This window comes from Penaeus chinensis, chromosome 32, assembly GCF_019202785.1.
Source record: "Penaeus chinensis breed Huanghai No. 1 chromosome 32, ASM1920278v2, whole genome shotgun sequence".
Lineage (NCBI taxonomy): Eukaryota > Metazoa > Arthropoda > Malacostraca > Decapoda > Penaeidae > Penaeus > Penaeus chinensis.
Genome location: NC_061850.1, coordinates 17,460,151 through 17,465,150, shown reverse-complemented (window position 1 = coordinate 17,465,150; position 5,000 = coordinate 17,460,151).

Genomic DNA, 5,000 nt, shown 5'->3' with positions numbered 1-5,000 from the left:
AGATTAGTGTCATATAAAATGCCAGTAGAAGACCGACATTTACACTTCCAGCCTCTTCAGCATCGACGAGATGTTGCAGCTCTCTGTGTACTCTACAAAGTACACAGGCAACGCGTCCCCCATCTCATGTCCCTGCGACTTGAACAACGAGCAGCTGCAACGCATGGCACACGACATTCTAGCAACCGCAGTCAAGAGCTGCAAATACCCTTCTCCGGGACTGAACTTCATCAACGCTCTTTTCAACCCAAATATTCCAGGCTCTGGAACACGATGGTTCAGCAAACCCCTCCCCAGCCTGCAAGCCTTCAAGACTGCTGTACATAGATGGGGGTCCCACGATCCTGGTTAATAATTGGTGTTTCAACTCATAACAAGGACACGAGTCTTCCCATCAGGGCAAGCTTCTAGATAGACTTTCATTGACAAGAAAGTCTTAGGCTTAAATAAATCACAGGGGAGTAGAAACAACCCCCTGTCTATAACCTGTATAATCCACAGGGTATAAAACAAATAATAATAATAAAAAAATAAAGGAGAGAGAGAGAGAGAGAGAGAGAGAGAGAGAGAAGAGAGAGAAAGAAAGAGAGAGAGAGAGAGAGAGAGAGAGAGCGAGAGAGAGAGAGAGAGAGAAAGGCAGGGAGGGAGGGAGGGAGAAAAAGAGAGAGAGAGAGGGGGGGGGGAGGGAGAGAGAGGAAGAGAGAGATGAAGAAAAAGAGAAAGAGAGAGAGAGAGAGAGAGAGAGAGAGAAACAGAGAGAGAAACAGACAGACAGACAGATTAGAGAGAGATATATATATATATTTACAGAGAGAGAGGAAGAGAGAGAGAGAGTGGAAGGGAGAAAGAGAGAGAGAGAGAGAGCGAGAGGGAGGGAGAAAGTGAGAGAGAAAAAGATGAGAGAGAGAAAGAGTGAGGGTGGGGAGAGTGAGAGAGAGAGAGAGAGAAGAAAGGGGAAAGAGGAGAGGAGAGAGAGAGAAAGAAGAGAGAGAGGGGGGGAGAGTGTGAGAGAGAAAGAGAGAGAGAGAGAGAGATACAAACAGACTAACAGACAGACAGATTAGAGAGAGAGAGAGAGCAAAAAGAGAGCAAGAGTGGAAGAGGAGAGAGAGAGAGAGAAAGAGAGAGACGAGAGAGAGAGAGAGAGAGAGAGAGAGAGATAAGAGAGAGAGAGACAGAGAGAGGGGGGCGAGATGTGAGAGAGAGAGAGAGAGAGAGGGAGGGGAGAGTGAGAGTGAGAGAAAGAGAGAGAGAGAGATACAAACAGACTAACAGACAGACAGATTAGAGAGAGAGAGAGAGAGCAGAGAGAGAGCGAGATGGAAGGGAGGAGAGAGAAGAGAGAGAAGAAAGAGGAAAAAAGAGAGAGAGTGAGGAAGAGAGGCAGAGAGAGAGAGAGTGGAGAGAAAGAAATCGATGAAAGAGGAGAGAGAGAAAAGAGAGAGGGGGGGAGTTGAGAGTGAGAAAGAGAGAGAGAGGGGTGGGGAGAGTGAGAGTGGAGAGGACGAGAGAGAGAGAGCGAGATATAGAAGAGAGAGGAGAGAAAAAGAGAGAGAGAGAGAGAAAAGAAGAGAATGAGATAGAGGGATGAAGAGACATGAGAGTCGGAAGAGGAGAGGGAGGGGGTGAGAGAGAGAGAGAGAGAGGAGATGAGAGAGAGAGAGAGAGAGAGAGAGAGAGGGAAAAGAAAGAGAAAGAGATAAAAAGATTAGAAATAGAGTGATTGAGTGAGAGGGGGATGAGAGAGAGGGAGAGAGGAGTGATGAGAGAGAGAGAGACAAGAGAGGAGAGAGATAGATGAGACGATGAGAGATGAGAAGAGAGTGGAGACGATGAGAAGAGAGATTGAGAGAGAGAGGAGAGTTATGATGAGAGAGAGAGAGGGAGAGAGAGAGAGAGAAAAAGAGTTGAGAGAGATGAGAGAGATGAGGGAGAGAGAAGAGAGAGAATGAGAACGAGAGAGAGAGAGAGAGTGAGAGAGAGAACGCAAAGAGAGAGGGGGGAGGGGATGAGAGAGGGAGAGTAGGAGAGAGAGGAAAGAGGAAAGGGAGTGAGAGGAGAGGAGGAGTGAGTGAGAGAGAGAGGAGAGAGAGACGAGAGAGACAAAACAGACTAACAGACAGACAGATTAGAGAGAGAGAGCAGAGAGGAGAGAGATGAGAGAGAGGAGAGAGAGAAGAGAGAGAGTGAGAGGAAGAGATGAGAGTGAGAGAGAGAGAGAGAGAGAGGAGAGAGAGTGAGAAACCGACAGACGACAGACAGATTAGAATATATATATATTTATATATATTTATTTATATATATATATTATATATATATATATAGAAAGAGAGTGGAGGGAGAGAGAGAGAGAGAGAGAGAAAGAGGAGATGAGAGAGAGCGAGAGATGAGAGAAGAGTGAGAGAGAGAGAAGAGAGGAGAGGAGAGAGAGAGGAGGGGGAGAAGGTGGAAGGGGAGAAGAGTGAGGATGAGAGGAAGAGTAGAGAGACGAGAGAGAGAGAGAGAGAGAGAGAGGAGGAGAGAGAGAGAGAGAGAGAGGAGAGGGAGGGAGAGGAGGGAGGAGTAGGAGAGCGAGGGAGAGAGAGCAAGAGAGAGAGAGAGAGAGAGAGAGGAGAGGTTCGAAGAGAGATGAGAGAGAGAGTGAGAGGAGAGAGATGAGAGAGAGAGAAGGGAGCTGAGAGGAGAGAGCGAAGACGAGAGAGAGGAGAGAAAAAAGGGGGGAGAGAGGATAGAGAAAGGAAGGATGGAGAGAGAGGAGAGAGGAGGGGGGGAGAGAGAGGGGGGGGAGAGAGCAAGAGAAAAGGGGGAGAGACGAGAGAGAGGAGACGAGGAGAGAGAGAGGAGGAAAGGAAAAAAAGGGAGAGAGGGTAAATAAAGAAAATAGGGGTGAGGGGGAATGATAGGGGGGAAGAGAGTAGAGAGGGGAGAGTGAGAGGAGAGGATAAAAGAGTAGAGGTGAAGAGAGATAAAGAGAGGGGAGGGGGAGAAGCAGGGAGGAAGAGAGAGAGGAGAGGGAAAAAAGGGAGAAGATAATGAGGAGAGTGAGAGAGAGAGGGGAGAGAGGGGGAGAGAGAGGAGAAGAGAGAGGAGGAGAGATGGATTGGTGTGTGACGAGAGAGAGTGAGGAAAGAGAAGAGGGAGGGAGGGAGGAGAGTGGGAGAGAAAGATGAGAGTGAGGGAGGGAGGTGAGAGAGAGGAGGAGGAGAGAGAGAGGAGGGAAGAGGAGAGGGAGAGAGAGAAAAATGAAAGAGGGCAGAAGATAGGATTGGGGAGGAGAAGGGGGGAGAGGAGAGACCAAAGGGGAGAAGAGAGGGAGAGGGGAAGAGTAACGAGAGGGAGAGAGAGAGTAGAAAAAGGATTAGAGAGAAGAGAGAGGAAAAAGGAGAGAGAGAGAGAGAGTAGAGATTGGAGGAGAGGGAGATTGAGGATGATGAGAGAGAGGAGGGGAGGCGAAGGTTGAGAGAGAGGGAAAATGTGGAGGGGGGGGAGAGGATAGATGGAGAGAGAGGGGAAGAGGGAGAGATGAGGCCGGTGAGAGAGGGGGAGAGTGGGAAAAGGGGATGAGAGAGAAAGAGAGGAGTTAGGGGAAAGAGAGAGGGGAGAAAAGAGACGAGATGAGATGAGAGAGAGGAGAGAAGAGAGGAGGGGGGTAGGGGGAGGGGGGAGAGAGAGGAGAGAGAGGAGAAGAGGGAGAGGAGGAGGAGAGAGAGAAGAGAGAAACGAGAGATGGAGGATGAGAGAAGAAGAGCGAGGAGGAAGGGAGAGAGAGAGAGGAAGGGGACGAAGAGAGAGTGGGAGGGGAGAGAGAGAGAGTGTGAGAGGAGGAGGACGAGAGGGGAGAGAAGAAGATAGAGAGAGGGGTGAGAGAAGAGAGAGGGAAAGAGAGTGAAAGAGAGAGAGGAGAGAGAGTGAGCGAGGAGAGAGAGAGAAACAGAGAGAGAAAGAGACGAGGAGAAAGGGTAGGGGGGGGAGATTGTAGAAAGGGGGAGAGAGAGAGAGGGGTACGTGAGAGAGAGAGAGAGGGGGTGAGAGAGAGAGGAGCGAGAAGGAGGGAAAAGATGAGGAGAGAGGGAAGGGGAGGAAAAAGAGAGAGAGAGGGGAGGGGGGAGGGGAGAGGACGAGAGGGGGGGTGGAGAGAGAGAAAAGAGAGGAGAGGAGAGAGAGACGGACGAGAGAGGGGAGAGGAAGGGGGGGAGGGATGGGAGGCGAGGGAGGGAGATAAGAGTATGAGAGATGAGACGGAGAGAAAAGAAGACAAAAGAAAGTATAGAGAGCAGTTAGAGAAAGAGAGAGGAGCAAAGACGAAGGAGAGGAGGAAAGAAAGAGAGGAAGGAGAGAGAGGTGGAAGGGAGGAGGAGAGGAAAGAATTGAGAGAGAGAGAGAGAGAGAAAGAGAGAGAGAGAAAGGAGAGGAGAGGAAGAGAGAGGGAGGGAGAGGAGACGGAGAGGAAGAGATTTATGGGAGGGATCGGGAGAGCGAGAGGAAGGAGAGGAGAGGAAGGGAGAGTGAGAGAGGGAGGGAAAAGAGAGAGAGAGAAAGAGAGAGAGAGAGAGAAGAGAGGAGAGAGAGCGAGAGAGAGATGAGAGAGAAGTGAGAGAGAGAGAGAGAGAGAGAGAGCGGGGAGAGAGAGAGAGAGAGAGAGAGAGAGAGAGAGTGAGAGAGAGAAACAGAGAGAGAGAAAGAGAGAGGGAGGGGAGATTGAGAGAGTGAGAGAGAGAGAGGAGGAAAGGAGAAAGAGAGAAAGAGAGAGAGAGAGGAAAGAGAGAGAGAGAGAGAGAGATGAGAGAGAGAGAGAAGAATGAGAAGAGGAGAGAGAGAGAGAGGAGGGAAAGAGAGAGAAAACAGAAAGAGAAGCAGGAGGGAGGAGAGAGGAAGAGGAAACAGAGAGAGAAGAGAGGGGAGAGAGAAAGAGAGAGAAGAAAGAAGGAGAGAGAGGGAAAAAACAGAGAGAGGCAGGGAGACAGGGAGGAAGAGAGGGAGGGAGAGAGAGAGAGAAAGAG